Genomic DNA, 20403 nt, shown 5'->3' on the forward strand with positions numbered 1-20403 from the left:
TATATATATATACGTGTATATATATATAGGCACAAAAAAGACATATTCAGAAACAATAGGCTATGCATGTTTAAGTTGTTGGTAAAAGCACTAGACAACTGGATTTTATTTATTGTTCAGCACAATAAAATTTTGGCCTTGAAAATTGTTCCTAGAATGACAGACAGTTAGGAAAAAGATCCTCATTGGAAGAAAGGTATCATCTATCTAAATTATTCAAATTATTTTATCTTCCAAATAGGCCCACTACCTCTATATATATTAGAAGACCAAAAGTATATTCATAAGTTACTGGTCAAAAACTATCTGTGACCCAGATACTGTTTGGATTTGCATGAGATATTTCCAAAGCAGTTTGGGAAAGCCCACAAATTCAAAGCAGCCTCTTTATCCTCACCCCATTTCTGCTGAGTCCAGAAACCTTATTTCATTTCCTGCATGGTAGGCATTTTTTAGGGACTAGGTAAGCCATGACATCTGCACTGCTTTCTGAGTCATTGTCGTGAAATGATACATGCTTGGGTGTAGTACAGCTACTTGGTTCCCAGAGAAAACAAATAAACAGAAGTCAGCTAGGAACTTCAGTTTGGTTAAAAACAAAAGCAATGTACAATTCAAGTTTTTTTATTTATTTTTAAAAAACAGTCTACAGCTTTTAAGTTTCCAAATGATATTTTCTAACCATGAGAAAATATTTTAAATGAGAGCCTTTGCTCTGCATGCCTCATTCAGACACATGCCATAATTTGTGAAGGGAACCAGTCAGGCGTCTTCCAAGAAGGTCTGTCTATGGAAGATTGAGACATAAAGCTTCTCTTTTGATAGATCAGTGGGGCACATACTCATAGAAAAATCTCTGTACTCAAATAGCCTTAAGGGCTTCTCAGGTGGCTCAGTGGGTAAAGAATCTTCCTGCATTGCAGGAGACTCAAGTTTGATCCCTGGGTCGGGAAGACCCCTGGAGGAGGGCATGGCAATCCACTCCAGTATTCTTGCCTGGAGAATCCCAAGGACAGAGGAGCCTGGCAGGCTACAGTCCAAGGGATTGCAAAGAGTTGGACACGACTGAAGTGACTGAGCACACACACACACCGAAATAACCTTAAACTAATTTCACCATTTATTTACTGATTTTGTAAACTGTCATATATGACAGTTTTCTAGGTCCTGCACAGTTATCAGCAGTAAAATATAGTTTCTGCTTTCATAGAACTTAGAATATAGCATACGGGGATGAGGATGAGACTTAAATACAAAAGCCTGTAGCTTTATTATGTTGTGAAATTACAAATAAAGTGCATAGAGACTTCAGAGGTGGAGGAGGAGAACAGTGTAAGTTAAATCTCCTACTAGTAAGAATAGCATATATTTGGGAATAGTAACCATATTTCTTAAATCTTTGAAGTAAAAAACAGAAGCTAGAAGTGTTCCTGGGAAATTCCAAGAACAACAAAAACAAAAAAATTAAGTCAATGATGAATTCTACCCTCCTCTTGGGTGAAAAATAGAGTTGAGTAGAAAACTGTTATCCAGTGCTTATATTATGTCAGACATGGATGAGATATTAATTCTCTAATCAAAATAATATCCTAATATCCTTTGCTTCATTTTTAAGATGACCTGATGAGAGGAGAGGTCAAGTAACTTGCCCAAGATCACACAGATAAATCGTGGTGGAGCAAGGATTCAAAGCAAAGTCCATCCAGTTTCAACTAAGTGGCCTTGAATAATCAAAGGCTGAGGAGGAGAGGAAACACAGGGCAAGCAAGCCACTTAAGGATTTAGCAAGCAATTTAGGCCTAGCAAGTTTAGCTGTTATAAGTGATAACAAACAACCCCCATGTGTTGGGAGCTCATGGCACCAAACCTGTTTTTGGTTCACATTACATGTAGGCTGTGGAGAAGGCAATGGCACCCCACTCCAGTACTCTTGCCTGGAGAATCCCAGGGATGGCAGAGCCTGGTGGGCTGCCGTCTATGGGGTCGCACAGAGTCGGACACGACTGAAGCGACTTAGCAGCAGCAGCAGCAGCAGCAGCACATGTAGGCTGAGGTCTGATGGGGCTCTACTGGGGCTCTGCTAGGAGTTCTCTTCTCTCTGGGGGCTGGGTATCGTGATTTTAGGTATTTTGGGTCTTCTGTTAAAAAATGGCACATACCACATTTGCCCTTATTTTGTTGTCCATGGTAAGTCCCATGGGCAAACCTGAGGTCATTGGGCAGGCATGTGTAGTTTCCCTGAGGGAGGAGCAGCAAATATTGTGAACAAGAATACAATCTATCAACCTACTGTAGGGAACACTACTAAATACTACTAAATAACACCCAGGAAACATTACTAAGTACTCTGTAGTGGCCTAAATGGGCAAAGAACCGAAAAAAGAGTATATATGTACATGCAAAACTGATTCACTTTGCTGTATACTTGAAACTAACACAACGTTGTAGATCAACTATACTCCAATAAAGATTTTTTTAAAAAAGAATACATTCTATCACCCTCTACCCCTTTGATAGCATAATACCATTCCCTCCTTTCTGCAGCCTGTATTTATCCTGTCCCCAAAAGAGACAATCCAAAATTCCTATCTATTTACGAGACGAGGCCCAAAGTTCAAGACCTTGTGATACTCTCTACATTAGGTCTGGATGATGTCCATTTTGATCCAAAGACCTATACATGAAATAATAAGTTTTTCCCCCTACACACCTAATATACAGTAAAGACACAAGAGCAAGATAATAAACATTTCCACATAGAAAGGGATGAAGAGGAGACACACAGCCATTCACTAATTATCAAAGTCCTAAGATTCCACTTAGGAATGGTAAGAGGTTCCCGACTTGGGGCCGGACCCTCCAGCTGGGGTCACTTCAGATCTGGGGCAAACTTGATCTGTAGGATAGGTGATGCAATATGAGTCAGAAACAAAAGTAAAGGTTTGATTTGACCTGGATTAGACTTTTAGGTAACTGAAAATGAGTCAGTTCTGGGCTACAGAAAGTAACCAAAGGCTGTGTAATCAGCTGAGGATGTTTTAAGGGAGAGAGAAGGGAAGATCAGCAGAACATTTTTGAAAACAGTGAACTGCAAAATCATTACATGTTTTACCTCATTGTGTTCAGAGTTTTTGTAAAACTGGAACTGGCAGAGAGAAGGAGAAAAAAAATCAAAGATGACTATGTTTTTCTATCCTTGCTAGCTGGGGAAATGATGATACCATACATAGCCATTGGGATATAGAGAAGAAAACAGATTTCAGAAAGAAAGCGATGGCTTTCACTTTGGATACGTTAGACCAGCTAAGTACTTAACACCGAGTTAAGTATTATGGTCAAGAGAAAGGGAAAGAGCAGGATTATAAGAAACATGTTCAGGCTCAGGAAACTCACAGTGTTTTGAGAGAAATAAGACTAACTGACAAGAAGCAAAGGTGGCAATATAATGTTTGGATTTGGTTGTTGAACTGCTTTTAATCAAAGTGGAAGTTTAGAAAGTTAATCCCCCTCTCTCTCCCTGCATGGTGCTGAGGCTATTCTCTGACTGTCTCAGGCTACATTTATGGCTCCTAATAATGTCTCATCCAACGTCTTTGGCTGGAAAACCCAAACGTCAGAATTTCCAAGTGGTTCTTTCTGCATTACTCAACATATAACCTTCATCCCTTAGGAACATCCTTGAATAGGCAATTCTCAATGACAGAGAAAAAAAGGACAGTGTGAAGTTGGGATAAGATTGATAGCCTCAAAACCTAAGCCACAAAGATGTCTGGATGGGTATACATATGACTGAATCACACATCATGGATAGTCATCCTGGTACTGCTGCTAGAAGAGTCTATTCACCATCATGGAATAAGTCATTTTTTCACTTTCTTCTTCTCCAAAGATAAGTTAAACTCAACAAGTTATCATCTATTCTATAACAGCCATAGCTGTAAATTATTTTTCAAAAATGTTATTTTTATTAACATGTAATAGGTTTATTCTTATTTTTAATAATTTAAGTTTTTAATTTAATTAATTGATTATTTAATATGTTAATATGAATGATAACTAACATGTTATTTAAAATAATTAAATAAATATTTTAAATGGTTCTGCTTTAATTTCTAATACAATTAACAGCAATAACTATAACACTATTTTATATTTTATTTTATTTCATTTTTATTGGGATATAATTGACAAACTGCAAAGTATTAAAAGATATTAAGATATTAAAAATTGCTATCATTTGATACTTATATACATCATGAGAGGATTCCTCTTACCAAGTTAAATAACATTTCCATCACCTCACTTATTTATCCTTTTGTTTTTTTCCTTTTTCTTTTTTTGGTGAGAACATTTAAGTTCTATTCTCTTAGCATATTTCAGTTACACAACGCAATGTTATCAACTATAGTCACTATGTTATACATCAGATCCCCAGATATTATTCATTTTATAGCTGAAAGTTTGAACTGTTTTACCAACCTCTTCCTATCTCCTCTGTCCCTCTAGGTGGTAGCCACTTTTCTACTCTCTATTTCCATGAGTTTGACTTTTCATTCAGATTCCACATATTTATTCCATGTGGTATGTGTCCTAATCTGGCTTGTTTCACTTAGCATAATGCCCTCAAGGTCCATCTATGGTGTCTCAGAATTTTTCTCCTTTCTCAATAATATTCCACTGTGTGTGTGTCATATTCTTTATCCATTTTTCTATTGATGGATATTCCTCATATGCCCTGTTTTCATTTCCTTTGGGTATATACCCAGAAGTGAAATTGCTGTATCATGGTTTTGTTTTTAATCTTTTGAGGAACCTCCATACCGTTTTTCACAGTGGCTGCAACAATTTATATTCCCACTGATAGTGCACAAGTTCCTCTTTCTCCAGTGACCTTACCAAACACTTGTTATCCTCTGTCCCCTTCTTGACTGCCATTCTAACAGGCGTGATATCGTACCTCATTGTGGTTTTGCTTTGCATTTCCTTAACAGTTAGTGATGTTGAGCACCTTTTCATGTACCTTTTGGCCATTTCTATGTCCTCTTCGGAAAAATGTCTATTCAGTTCTTCTGTTCATTTTTAATTAGATTGTTTGGGGTTTTTTTGTTTGTTTTCTTACTGGAATTTATGAGTCTTTATATATTTTGGATATTAACCCCTTATCAGATATATGATTTTCAAATATTTTCTCCCATTCCATAGGTTGCCTTTTAATTCTCTTGATGGTTATTTGCTGTGCAGGTTTTTTAGTTTGATGTGGTCCCACTTGTTTGTTTTTGCTTCTGTTGCCTTTGATTTTGGTGCTAAAATTCAAAAAAAAAAAAAAAAAGAAAGAAGTCATTGCCAAGATAGATGTCAAGGAGTTAACCCCCTGGTCATCTTCTTGGAATTTTACAGTTTAGGTCTTAAAATCTTTACTCCATTTTGAGTTAATTTTGGTGGATGGTATAAGATAGTGGTACAGTTTCATTATTTTGCAAGAATCTGTCCAGTTTCCTAACTCTAACCCATATTTTAGAAACCTCATTAGGATCTTCGATACTTTTTAAGAGTGTAAGAAGATCCTGAAAGCAAAAAGTTGGAGGAAATCTGAGTTATATAATTCACCCCGCCTCTGTGGCCTGCAAATCAATTGTTGCTGCCATGGCTATGCTTCATCCTGTGTCTACAATGTATACCATTAGTTTTGCCTGGGCAAGGAACCATCACTTGAGTTTGAGAATGACAGATGAATCCACTGGAATCAAAGCATTTTGAGAGCAGGGACAGTATCATTTTCATTCTGTATCCCCAATGCCTAGCCTGGAATCTTGCACATGATGGTTGCTTAATAAAAATAAATACTTACATAACTGAACAGAAGTAATAGCTTGATTTCTTGACATAAAATGGATTTCTTGGTTTGCTTAATGTTCACAGGAGAATCTGGAATAATATTTATGACTCTAAAATGACACAAGATTGAAGTGACCTTCTACGGATAAATCCAAACACACACCAAATAACATTTTAAAATATAACAACAATGAAATAGCAAAAAAACTAGCCATATTTAAGTGCTTCCTGTGTCAAACAGTGAGCTAAACCCTTTGTATCCATTATCTCATTTATGCCTGAAAGTAACTCTAGGAGTTAGATGTTATTGTTGTTTACTTGATAAGTCACATCCAACTCTTTTGTAACCCCATTGACTATAGCCCACCACGCTCCTCTGTCCATGGGATTTCCCAGGCAAGAATACTGGAGTGGGTTGCCATTTCCTTCTCCAGGGGTTCTTCCAGACCCAGGGATCCGATTTGTGTCTCTTGCATTGGCAGGCAGATTCTTTACCACTGAGCCACCAGGGGATCATTCTTATTTAACAGAAAAAGATTGATCACTGCAGAGGCTAAAGCATACAACTTGCCTAAAGCCACACACTAGGGAAGGACAGAGCTTGGGTTCTGACTCCATCATAATATATTATCTCCCCTAAGATGATAAGAAATATTACAGCCCTATGTCCATTGTATCATTCTATTTTCTCAGCAACCCAGAGTAAGGTGAGAGGCTCAAACAATGTCCCTGTTTACAAATGTGAAAACTTGGGCACAGAAGAGCCCAGCAAATTACCTAAGGTCCCACATGGAGTGACAGCAGAGCAACATCGTACCTAGAGGCATCTCCTGCTTGGGTATGGAACCACTGTTGCCCAGGGAATCTGTGAACTCAATGGGGATTTCAACTGAACCAGTACACACTAAATGTGTCTCCCATTGGCTGCCTCACGGCCCAAAGAGAAGACAGACTTGGTCCTTCAAGGACTAAAATCCTCTTCAGTACAACAGTTCATAGATACTTCGAGAACCCCTGCTTGATGAGTCAACTGGACACACGAAAGAGAAAAGCTAGTGTGTACAGGATAGGAAATAAATGAGAGATGATTTGTGGTAGAGAAAGAGGGGGAATGTTGGAAATAGAGGCAAGAAATACTGACTGCTTCTGTAAACGATTCCTGTCCATAGTTATCTTGTCCTGAGGTATGACGAGAAGTAAATAACAGATTCAGAGAATGGGTTTCAGTTTTGTTTTTGACTAATACTGCCTGTATGACCTAGGATAAGTCACAGTATTCCTCAATCTCAATAAAGTTTCCTCAATCTGAAAAAAATTCCTCTTTATCTCAATAAAATAAAGAGTTTAGCCTAGATTGATAATTTTCTATTTCCTCTCAATAACACTCCCAGCCTCATTACCAAGAGATAAAACTCTCAATACATTGTATCTTTCCAGAAATAATACTTAATGTATAAACAAGGTATACACATCTATATATATGCATGTACATACACATATCTCTTGTTTTGTACACATAGGATTACACTATGCATATTTTTCTGCAACTTACATTTTCCACTTAATTATAGATCTTGAATATCTTTCTCTAACAATACATACATATTTCTTTTTCCTTTAAAAGCAACTATTTAGTATGCTATTGTATGAAGGCACCATAATTTACTTAGACCCCTATTGAAAGACATTTAGTTTGTTTCTAATTTTTTGTTATTACAAACATTGCCGTGGTGAACCTCCAGGAGCAATTTAAATCTTCAGTGTTTGGCAGAGAATACATCATTCTTTTTGAAACTCCTGCAGCAATGCCACGAAGCCCCAGGGTTCCAGGAAGCACAGTTTGAAAACCAGTAAACAAGATGATCTTAAATTTCCTTTTCTCTCAATTAAATGAAACTCTTTTAACCTTTAGCGCTTGTTTCACTCACATATTATTTTGCAGTATCTCCTAACAGTTTGAGTGAGTAGATACGTTTTGTCTTTCAAACCAGGTTATAATTAGTTTGAGGCTACTGACTGTTTAGCATCTTTTCTGCATTCCTTAAAGCCTAGCATACTACTGAGTGAGGCATAGGAGTGCTCAGTAAATATGTGTTGAATGGTACTGAAAGATAATTGGGTTGGTAAGACAGAACACTAAGCTCTACTTCTTTGTCAGTTGTACTTGTCAAATAGTGTGAGCACCTGATAGTTACCCTTGATCTCAGTATGAAGAGCTTCAATGGGTTAGATGCAGTTTAACTGTCACTCAGGGGAATAAAGGTGAATTGAGCAATTCCTCCATGTATGCTGTGCATTTCCAGGGTTGCCAGCCATGCACAGCTCTGGAGACACAAGTTGTATTCTGTGTAAATGGTACCTCCTAGAGTTGTGCTTTAGTTGACTAAATTCACATTTATTACTCACAGAAGACAACATGTATTGTGCCCCTTAGAGTTGTACAGGGCATTGTAAGGGAAAGTGAAAGTCGCTCAGTCGTGTCTGATTCTTTGCAACCCCATGGACTATACAGTCCGTGAAATTCTCTAGGCCAGAATACTGGAGTGGGTAGCCTTTCCCTTTTCCAGGGGATCTTAACAACCCAGGGATCAAACCCAGGTCTCCTGCATTTCAGGCAGATTCTTTACCAACTGAGCTGTGAGAGAAGCCTCAGGACATTGGTAAGATATATATTCCCCCTCTCCATTGTTAGCAAGAACTCTGTTTCATCCATCATTCTCTCTGTTAGCTGAATCTCTAGTTCCTCCCCTACTACTTCCTCTTTTCATATAAACATCCTTGAGTCTCTTTCATCATCATAGTAGTAGTCATAATAATGATGATGATAATAAGAAATCCCTTGCCTACAATCACTTCTCTTTCACAGGTGAAGCTTTTTGAAAAAAAGAGTCTACACTCCTGTTCTTAAGTTTACAACCATCCCACTGGGTGATTTTCTGTCATTATGTGACTCGATCTGTCTGTGGCATGAGCCACTATTTACCACCTCAGCTGGAAACTCACTCCTTCCTGTACTTTCGTGATGGCACTTTTCCTGGGCTTTTCTCCCAGCTTTCTGTTAACTTCCCAGCCTCTTTCAAGAACTCATCTCTTTTAATCCTCACATCTTGTCTCCTGGAGTTCCAACTTCTACTCTGTTATCCTGAGCTTAGTCACTTTTCAATTCATTGGCCTTAAGGCAAATAGTTTCCTTTAAAACTTGCTCCTCCTCCTAGGTTCCATATATTTTGAATTCTATTTTTAAAATTTCACCCTACTTTGATGAATATACTGCCTTCTATCTAGATTCCCAGACATGAAAACTTGGACCCCTCCACCACTCCTAATCCCACTACCAAGAGATGAAACTCTCAATATATTGTGTCTATCTAGATATAATATTTAATTTATGTACAAGCTTATGTACATTATAAAGTCATGTCATGCTCAACTTCCTATTCTTTTTCATTCCTAACATTTAATCAGCCACCAGTTTTAGTCAGTTCTAACTCTTAAATATATTCAAATCTGTCTACATCCTCTAAATCTATAGTAATTCTCTAAGCAAACCACTATCTCCCTAAATTATTGCAGCAACCTCCTAACTAGATTCCTTGCCTCTAGTCTAGCCCTTTTCAGTTCACTGTGCTTCAGATCAATTCTCTAAAACATACACCTGCTCAGATCCATCAGATGTATAATGTTCTAAATAGTCTCTCACACCATTCAGGACCAAGTCAGAATACCTTCGCTTAGTGCAGAAAGCCTTTCTAATCTTGTCCTGTTTACCTCTCAGTTTTATCTCCCACCACCTCCTTCATTTAAGTCTCCCTATGTTTACCTACTCAATTTGTTCTTGGAGTACCATGTCTTGTCTTCTTTTACTTTCCCCCTATCTTTACTTTCTTCTCTGTAACACCAACTTTCATCACTCTTATAAATTTACCTCAAGCATCATCTTCAGGAAGCCATCTCAAGTATTGATCCTCATTTGACATCCTCCTTCAGTCTGTGCTCACACAAGTCTTGAATATAATTTTCTCTCCCTCTCTCTGCCCCTATGTGCTGAGTCACTTCAATTGTGACTGACTCCTTGTGACCCTATGGACTGTAGCCCTCCAGGCTCCTCTGTCCATGGGATTCTCCAGGCAAGAGTACCGGAGTGGGTTGCCATTCCTCCTCCAGGGGATCTTCCCAAGGACTGAACTTGTGTCTCTGGTCTCCCGCATTGGCAGGTGGGTTCTTTACCACTAACACCACCTGGGAAGATTGCCAATGTGTGGCACAATCACTGATTGATCTTCCTCTTCCTACTAAATTGTAAATCTCGATGTCTTTTTCTACTTTGTATTTCCAATTTTTAGAACAAGGAGTAAATATTAGTTGGATGAGTGAATGAATAAACTGTATTCTATTGGGGTTATTTTGAGAAAATAAATGCCTATTTTTGTTAAATATGAATATCCAAATCTTGAAAATTTAATACATGAACCTTAATATTTTTCTTGATTATGAAAATCTAGGTGTAATTATAATTGATTGCATAATAATTAGTCATACTTTCATGAAAATTAATTTTTAACTTAAACCCTCTCCATTATATTATTAGAATAAACACAGTCAGCAAACTATGTTGTTCTGGAGAATAAATGAAGCTGATGTATGTATTTGTTGACGTTTTACAACATTGCCAACTTAGAGTCAATAAAAACGTGCTCAAGAGAAAGTTGGGGGGAGCAGATCTTATAATACCTTTTTAAAAAATGAATGAGAATATTTTCTTTTTCAGTATTTACCTAGTCATCCATACATCCTTTCATTCTTGTTTTTCTCTGTTCATGTTTGTCCCTTGAACTCCTTATCTCGTTAATCCCTTCCTCTGAATGCTCTTATTTTATCTCTTGCTCCACTGTTTTCCTCTAGGTCATCTGTGTCTCTCTGCTCCCCAGGTCAGGTTCCCCAGGCTTTTCTTGGCCCCCTGACCCCTCCTTCCTCTCCCAGAACTGTGTTTCCCCTGCTTCTTATTTGCCTCCCAGCAACCTGAACAGAACAATACTGGAAGTGGAACTGGCACTGACCTGGCACTGACAAAAAGGAGAGCAACTGGCAAGAAAACTTTACTCATCGAGAGAGAGGCAAGTATCTGAAAAATATCGGTGGGAAGGTGTTTGCTAAATCCATCTGCTTCTTCAGATGTGGAACTTTCAATATGGCTTCCACTGTAGTGGAGATGGGCAAGAAGCGCCTTCTTAGGCTGGACGACTGGGCAGAGGTGAGGAATTACAGACCTCAGTAACTCAGCCTTGAATAAAATTCAAGACTGTTTCCCCCCTTTTCATGTTTTTTCTTTCTTTATGAAAGCCCCATAGCAGGAATTCAAACGCCAAGTTCTGCTCTCAGCTGTGAGTCATGACTCCCACTAAAGTCAGGAGCTCATATGTATGTATTCAGAGGAAGTATTGGGCCTTAGGGACCCAGATTCAATAACAACAGTCCAGTCATTTGTTTGCTTATTTGCTTAAACCTTTATAAAAGGAGCACAAGGCCTTCTGTACCTGAATGCCTTTTTATAATCATTTTTAAAATACACAGTAGAATTTAAATTCCCACAGTAGATCTCCTGCATTATAGCACAAATAATAACAATCTATCTTATCCCATGCCCCCCATCCAGGAGAGAGTCATAGGAAAAGAAGCAGGAATGAATTTCTAACGCGCCAGGCTTTCACTGAGAAAGTTCTGTTTGTATCCCCAGGGAACTCAGCACCAGGGACTGAAATTCAGTGTTTCTTGTAAACAGCATGGAATACCTAAAGAGCTTTTATTTTTCAGTGCTAGATAGCTGAAGGTAACAAGGGCCACATCACTAGCTTTAGGGAAAACAAAGGTATACAAGCTGGATTTCCACACTCCCCTCCTAGTTTTCTTATCCTTTTCTCTTCATCTTATAGGTTGTCTTCCAACCAAAAAAGTTAAAAAAAAAGAACCCAGAATCAAGTCCAATATCAATTCTTTTTGCCATCCTTCTCCCAGAGTGATACTTTTCTCTTCTCTTTTTTTCTGCTAATATAGAATCAATGTACTTTATTTAGTCAAGATAATAACTATATTGGGACTTCCCTGGTGGTCCAGTGGTTAAAACTCTGTGCTTCCAATGCAAAGGGCACAGGTTCCATCTCTGTGCCCAGGAGATGTCTGAGAACTAAGATTCCTGAATGCAAAGTGAGGGGTGCAGGCAAAAAACAAACAAAAAAAGCAACAATTATATTAGATATTAAAAAAAGAGATTATTTTTTCCAAGTTGTTATACAAATCTTATACTTTGTCATTATGGTTATAATGTATTTTTTATTAAAAAAAACTCACTTCCATTTTGATGAGATTAAAAGATGTTATATGACAACCATCACAAAACAATAAAAATAAAGAGAAAAATAAAGCAGGCCTGAAAGTCCCCCTTTCTCCAGTTCTATTTTCCAGGGGTAACCACTAGCAACACTTTCCAAAACATTTATATTTAAATTTTTAAATGTAGAACGAAATGTTGAAGACGTTTGCCAGGTAGCATATACTATTGTCTCTCTTCCAGATGCTTCTCAGTTCCCCAGCCCCAGGAGAGGTTTCCAGAGGGCAGACAGGGGTGTCTCGGCACCTGTGGCTTATTTAATATCAGCCCTGGAATGTGACATCTTCTCTGCCCAAGTACAGATCTACCTGCTGGCAAATTTCTTCCCTGTAACTTGTCCTGTCCTTCATTTTACTGCCTGAACACAAATGGAAATATCTTTCCACACTTTTAACAGCAACTGCTCCCAAAATGCCCAGACACCAGGATTCAGAGTTCATTCTCACTGTGACTATTCTCCTGTTCCTCCCCCCCCCCCGCCCCCCGCCCCTTCCCTGTTGCCCTGAAACTTGACACTTTGGCTCATATGGTAAAATTAGGCCTGTGTTTGTTTCTGTGTATAGGGGATTAAACTGACCTAATATTAAGTGATCAAACAACAAAACTTTGTAAGATTGATGTTACTTATAGATAGTAGAGAATTAAGGAAAAAAAAAAACAAAGTAAAGCTTAGTAGGATTATGTCTTAGTAACACTATGACATTATTTACTAACCATACTGCTTGACCACAATGTTGACTTAAAAAAACGCACAACATGAGAGTTGCAAGTTAGGTTCATTTGGGGCAAAATAAGAACTGCAGCCCTGGAGACAGCACCTCAGACATCTTCTAAGAAACTGCTCCAAAGAGGTGGGGGATGGAGGAAGGTCAGTATATATGTGTATGTGATTTTGATGAAGGGAGAATACATGCAATCAAACTCATATGTTTCTAGAAGCTTTCTGCTAGTCATGAGGAACAGTGGTCTCCATAAAGAACTTTAGTGCTTTTCTAGATATGTGGAGATGTAAGAATTGGGGTCATAAAATCAGCTCCTGAAAATCCCTAACTATCTGAAGACCTGTTCTGCCCGTTTTTCCAGAGCACTCAGTGCCTCATTTCTGCTCTCCACCCTGATTTCCTTTCAGGGAGTGTTGAAGATCAGTAGCTGCAGCAGCACGATTTAATCCTTGTAGAAGTAGATGGCAAGCGCCAATTTGTAGTTGACAACATCATTTAATATATGTTATCATTCAGTCACCTAATAAGCAATTATTTATTTCCTAATGAATTTAAATTTTGTTGTAAATATAGTTTGTTTTTAATTAATTTTTAATTAAGGATAATTGCTTTACAGAATTTTGTTGTTTTCTGTCATGTATTAGATATTATTTTATGGGTTAAAATAATATCTTCTAGAAACATCATCTTCAATCTTTGGAATTATTATTGCTTCAAATGTACTCTCCAAGGTGATGGTCAGTGTAAGCTGCCATATTTAAGGTGACCCCACACACTTGACCAGTCCTGATGGATTCACTAATAGTTCTTGGACCCAACTACACCAAAAAGATTCATTCTCTGGGGATCTTTTTGAAAGAGAACTAACAGTCATTAGCTGTGAGAATGAGATCTGAAACCGAAGAACTACTGCCCATTTTGTTTCCCACATTAGGATCACCTTGGGAACCTTTACAAAATGCCCTGGCCCCGACACCCAGAAATTCTAATCAACTTGGTCTGGGGTGGGACCCAGGTGGCAGTATTTCTGGAAAACTCCTTAGGTGATTTGAATGTGCAGCTAGTGGTGAGAACCACTGAACCAAGAAGCAAAGTTTACAGTGAGGAGGAACAGTCATGACCTGCAGCAATGCCAGAAAACACACATACACACAGGCAGAATTTCTTCCTAGGCTTTCTTTCACACTATTCTGTTGACAAATTCTCTTTTCAATTATCTGAGATATTCCAGTGTCTTTCCAGTAAATCCTCCTTTTATCCTAAGCTAATTTAAGTTGCATTTGTGTGATTTGCAAACAAAGAAGTCTGTACTAGATCTCTGTTTTTGTGTGCTCAGGCTTAATAGATTTTTACACTTGTAGAAGAGTTTCTCTCCATTTATGTCCTCATTCACTAAGTTATTAAGCAATAATGCCCACAATATTCCAAGTTCTGTGCTACTTAGCAGGAATACTAAATCACGTGGACTATGCACGTGTGCTAAGTCACTCCACTTGTATCTGACTCTTGGTGACCCTATGGTCTGTAGCCCACCAGGCTTTTCTGTCCATGAGATTCTCCAAGCAAGAATACTGAAGTGGGTTGCCATGCCCTCCTCCAGGGGATCTTCCCGATCCAGGGATCAAACCTGAGTCTCTTATGTCTCTTGAATTGGCTGGTAGGTTCTTTACCACTAGTGCCACCTGGGAATCCCAAATACAGTTCCTTTATTTGAGCAGCTTCTACTCCAGTGAGAGAAATGGGCATATCAGCAGAGAGAAGTAGCAACGCAAGAAGTATTACAATAGAAGTATTGACTGGTTACTGTGAGGGCGCTGAGAAAATGTGTAATCTGGTGAAATCATGGAAGCCTTCAAAAAGAAGATGTTATAACTTCAGTGTTGTCTCTGGAGGAGTGAATTGATGTCACCTGGTAGACAATGAAAGGTTGACATGAAAAACTACAAAGCCAAGGGCCCAGAATTATAAAAGAGTAAAATCCCATGGACAGAGGAATCTGGTGGGCTATGGTGCTTGGGGTTGCTAAAAGGTCAGACACAACTTAGTGACTTCTGCTAAGTTGCTTCAGTCGTGTCCGACTCTGTGCGACCCCACAGACGGCAGCCCACCAGGCTCCACTGTCCCTGGGATTCTCCAGGCAAGAACACCAGAGTGGGTTGCCATTTCCTTCTCCAGTGTATGAAAGGGAAAAGTGGAAGTAAAGTTGCTCAGTCGTGTCCGACTCTTAGCGACCTCATGGACTGTAGCCTTGTCCATGGGATTTTCCAGGCAAGAGTACTGGAGTGGGGTGCCATTGCCTTCTCCAAACAACAATAAAAGGCATGCTAGGGAATGAAAGTATTTTTGTGATGACTGGGCTGAAAGGTTATGCTAGAGGTGGGGGTTGGGGCACAGAGACCCAGACTAGACCATAGCATTTATCATGCCAAATATCTGAGATTTTGTCTTGTGTCTACTGCAGTGACACTGGAATTGTTTAGAGAGTAGGGCTTTGTCAGCTTTGCATGCTGGAAAGATTTCTCTGGAAACATGATTGGGCAGAGACCAGAATGTCTGAAACGAATCAAATCAAGAGGCCACTTCAACTGTACAGGAGAGAAGTAATGAGACTTTGAATTAAGACTGATAATGAGAACTAGTGAAAAAAAAATTTAGCAGGTAGCTTCCCCTGGATATGATAACCAATTGAGATCAACTAAAGAGAGCATGTATGTGTAGAGAGTAGTGAGAAAAAAGGATGGGCATGAAACCTGCCAGAAGATTTACATATTTGGGAACATGGGGATATATAGGTAAAAGAAAAGCTGCTTGCAGAGAGAACAGAAAAGTCATAGAACCAGGAAAGCATGATGTTGGGAAATTAATATCTCCAATGATTTCTGTGTAGAGTTTCGGTAGACTGTAATTATCCACCAACAAAGGTTCTTTTTTTTTTTTTTCCCCTTTAGATATCTCTTGCTCTTGTTCTGTGACTAGTCAGGGGATAGGACTGATGACACACAACCAAGAGTTGCTGTTTTTCTCTGCACCTCCTCCCATTCCTTAGCTGCAGCAAGACCAAATTTATCCCCACTTTGGTACTCCAGCAGACCGGAACACTGGAGAGAGATGGAGAAGGGAAAGTAAGTGAAGTATACAGTTAGATGTTTAGTGTTGGCCCACTTAGCTCTGAGGACAATGGGACAAAGTCCAGGCCAGCTCTGGGCTTGTTGGCAGGTGAGCAAACTGGAGGGAAGGTCTCGCAGAGGAGGCCTGGGGACTCATCAGAGAGCGACTGAAATAGGTGAGAGTCAGCTTGAGAGAATCTGGACTGCAAGGAGAGTCCCTGGACTGCAAGGAGATCGAATCAGTCCATCTTAAAGGAAATCAGTCCTGAATATTCATTGGAAGAACTGACGCTGAAGCTGAAACTCCAATACTTTGGCTACCTGATGTGAAGAACCGACTCATTGGAAAAGACGCTGATGCTGGGAAAGATTGAAGGTGGGAGGAGAAGGGGATGACAGAGGATGAGATGGTTGGATGGCATCACCAACTTGATGGACATGAGTTTGAGTAAACTCCAGAAGTTGGTGATGGATGGGGAGGCCTGGTGTGTTGCGGTCCATGGGGTCACAAAGAGTAGGACACGACTGAGCAACTGAACTGAACTGAACTGAACTGAACAGCTTGCTTGAAGCTCTTGCATGTGGTTACAAAGTGGGACTATGATATTCATAAGGTGAAATGACTGGTCCAAGCTCTCAGATCTCATGTGAGATTTCTAGCTTTATCACTTCTGTTGTCTCTCTAGGACCTTTACCTTAGCAAATGGTTTTTATTAAAATCTGAGTGGCTAAATTCTCACTTGGAAATTGAAATAATGAGCAAACAACTTTACTTCCTTTTATTTTAAACATTGACTAGAACTTTGGGCCCTAAAGGAAAAATACCAAATCCCTTTAACCAATAGTCTCTGAACTCTTCCATTATACAGCAAGCTCGTACAGTACTAAATTTCTTATGGTCCAATTAAATTCCAATATTCACTGTATACATGTGTGAGTAGGGTGTTCGTGTACGGAAGGGGACAGTTCCAGTGAAAAGAGCAGAGGGAATCATCCATGTTTTTAAATCAGTATTATTTAGTCTAATAGTGTACTGAAAGGAAAGGAAATAAATGGGCAAAACCTGAGCCAAAAAGGAAACAGAAAGTTTTAAATTAGACTGGAATTTTTTAGTCCAGCCTCACCAGCCCAAAAAAGAGAGCAGGGTGGCATCAGGTGCACAGAACTCATTGGTTCTGGCAGCTTGGATGTTGTAGGCACTTTGCAACACTGATTTCTGACAAATGAAAAGGGAGTTCCTCATAGATATAGAAGAGAGAACCAAGTAAGGGTTGGTGAGAGCTTGGTTTTCAATGACCCATCAGTAAGATATGAATGAAGGATAGTCATTAATGAGAAGAAGGGTTTCTATATTCTCATCCTGTCTCGCCTGAATTTTCCTACTAGATATTTATTCTCTCTTCTGGTATGAACATCTGTATTTTCTTTGGGAAACCACCTCTGCCTCAGTGTGTATGGGTTGGTGGGACTGCCAGATTTGAGGGATCCTGCTGTGTCCTAGCCAACGAGAAAGCACAAAGCAGAGACTGAGACTCTGAGCAGAGCAGAGTGACACACGGTTGGAAAACACATTGGTTTGACTCATCACAATAGCAGTGCTTTCAAGAGACTGCTCATAAGATTCTGCTCCATAGAACTCTCTTCTCCCAGAGTGGCTGATTCCTATCATTTTTCAGGCTAGCATTTAAACCTTTCCTTCTAGTCGTTTACCTTTCAATTTTTATGTATTTGTTTTTTGGCTTTATTTAGCCAAAGTGGGCTTTCCATATTTGCAAACAAAGGATCCCAGGGGAAAACATCCTAGACATTATCTAGTGGATTACTTAATGCAGTTATAGCTAGATTATGGATTCATTTTACTTTTTAAAATAAGTTACATGATTTTTACATTCTATAAAACTTTGGAATTTGAGCAAAACTATAATGTAATTTTCTTGTATCATGCCAACTGTAATGAAGAATTCAGAAATAGTGTAAGATTCTAACAACATACCATGCCAGGGAAAGGCATAAAAGGGGCCCAAGGATATGCTAAAATTAACCTAATCCAAGTATAGGATTTCTTTTGCAAATTGAGGGGATGCCTATAAAGGAGAAAGTAAAGATAAAAATCAAATTAAAAAATGCTAATAGTTAACATACAACTTAAGGGATATGAGAATAGATATTTTAAGCATACTTAGGTGTGGTTATTGTGTTACGATTATATAAGAAAATACTCTTTTTATTTTTTGAGATATACTATTTTATTTCGGGGTGAACTAGCATAATATCAGGATTTTCTTTAAAAATATTCCAGCAATAAAAACCATATCATAGGAATCATGAAACCTGAAACAAGCAGAGCAAACATGTTGACCTCATGTGCATGTGCTAGGTCACTTCAGTCGTGTCTGACTTTTTGTGACCCCCATGGACCACAGCCCTTCAGGCTCTTCTGTCCATAGGATTCTCCAGGCAAGAATACTGGAGTGGATTGCCACTTCCTGACTTCGTGGGGTCACTTATAGTAGTAACATTTTCTCCGTTTTTGTGGATATTTGGAAATTCCCAAAATAAGAAGCTTAAAAATAATTGAAGGATTAAGATGTACAAACTTCCAGCTATAAAATAACTAAGTCATGAGAATATAATGTACAGCATAGGGAATAAAGTCAATAATATTGTAATAACTCTGTATGGTGACAGGTGGTAACTAGACTTACCATGGTGATCATTTCATAATGTATACAAATATTGACTCACTATGTTGTTCACCTGAAACTAATGTAATATTGTATGACAATTATAATTCAATAAAAAAATAGAGTGAAACACCTTTAAGAAGTTAATTCATCTGTGTTTGTGTATTCTTGCACTGACATTTAGGATCCTTTCATCATTGTTTAAAGCACCTTGAAAATTGTGTCTTTCGACAGTGGTTTTCATCCTGTCTTTTGTAATTTATTCAGTTTTATGATTTAGAAAAGATTTGCTTATTAGTGATGACTTGCTGGCAGTAAATTACTTTATTAAGTTCTTTCTTTGAAATACACCCCTTCCTCTAATACGCCCATCTATACACAAAAGAAAACCAAATGGTAGGAATGCAAAATGAAGAAGCAAAAGCCTGTGCTTACCTAACTTGATCTTTGGGTTCAACTTTTTTAAATGCTAAAATAATATGCCATCATAGACATCTTACTAAGTGTCCTTTAGAGGAAAGAATAGCAGATGAGAGGGAATGAAAAAAAAAAAAAATGTCCTGTAGTGGAGAAAAACACTTTTCAAATATTCAAACCTATACTAAAGATGTAAAGGTAAAGGATTATTAACTACTATAATCCTTGCTTTATTGCTTTTATCCTTTATTGTTTATGTTCAAGTATTTTTAAAAACTCAAAGCTAACCTGGTAAAATCCTATTTTATTCTTATTGCTTTTATTTTTTAATAGCAGCCAATCATGGAGAACAGGGATCATGTAGAACAAAATGAGTCACTACGTGAACAATGAGAATGCTAGTATGAATGATTATTGTACATAAATTAGACCACAGTACTTCATTCTTGTGCTTGAGTATGGCTAATACAGTCCATCCTCTTGATTTTTGCAATGTTTGCTACAATAATGAACAATTTGGTTAATATACCTCTAAAAATTGATTTTGTTTGTCCTCTAATATTTTGTATTAATAAGAATTTCTCTTTAAAACATAGCTGGTTCTGCCTCATCAACCTCAGACTTTCATTTTAGAGTGGATCTTCTAATTATAAAACCATCCGGCGACAGTTTGGACAAAAATGGCATTCTCGTTAATACTCACCACAAAAGAATCAATGCCTGAGTTTATACCAATGCATGTCCCCCACCTAAAAATGAGGGAACCTGTAGAAGTTAGTTATGATATGATTTCACCTAAAACATTTGATACAATCTCACTATTTCAGAGAAAAATATAGGTTCTAAGTATTCAGATAGGAATATAATTTGTTTTAAAAGTGCAGATAGTTTTATACGAGTTCATTTTCAGCAGCAAACAGATCTTGAAATGTTCTGATGATAGGCTACACCAATTGGCATTTTCTCAAACATTCTGCTAAAAGAAAAGAGGGAAGTTTGATAACATCAAGATCGGCTTCCCTTTTGTAAAGTTTTCTTAAATCATAACTTATCTTCTATAGGAACAAAAGCAACATGGCCCTATTTCAAAATGGGGACAAATAAATATTAAATAGAACTGAAAATGACTTCAATGAGTTCATTTCATATGGTTCTACAACATGAGTATATGAATGTTGTGTGGACTTGTTTGGAATTACTGAAAAAGCAACAGGAAAAGGCACACAGTACTTTTTTTTTTTTCTTTCTGTTTT

The 20403-nt window shown here is 38.2% G+C and overlaps 1 long non-coding RNA gene across 1 annotated transcript; it reads left to right on the top strand.

Moving 5' to 3' along the window:
• Positions 1-14414: 14414 nt before the first annotated feature.
• LOC145542607 (uncharacterized) lies at positions 14415-18877 on the top strand. Its single transcript, XR_014079971.1, has 2 exons — positions 14415-14599; positions 15891-18877. It is a non-coding gene; the product is annotated as an uncharacterized LOC145542607 (long non-coding RNA).
• Positions 18878-20403: the final 1526 nt, after the last annotated feature.

The sequence above is a fragment of the Giraffa tippelskirchi genome, chromosome 3 (assembly GCF_054371585.1).
Source record: "Giraffa tippelskirchi isolate mGirTip1 chromosome 3, T2T-mGirTip1v1.2.pri, whole genome shotgun sequence".
NCBI lineage: Eukaryota > Metazoa > Chordata > Mammalia > Artiodactyla > Giraffidae > Giraffa > Giraffa tippelskirchi.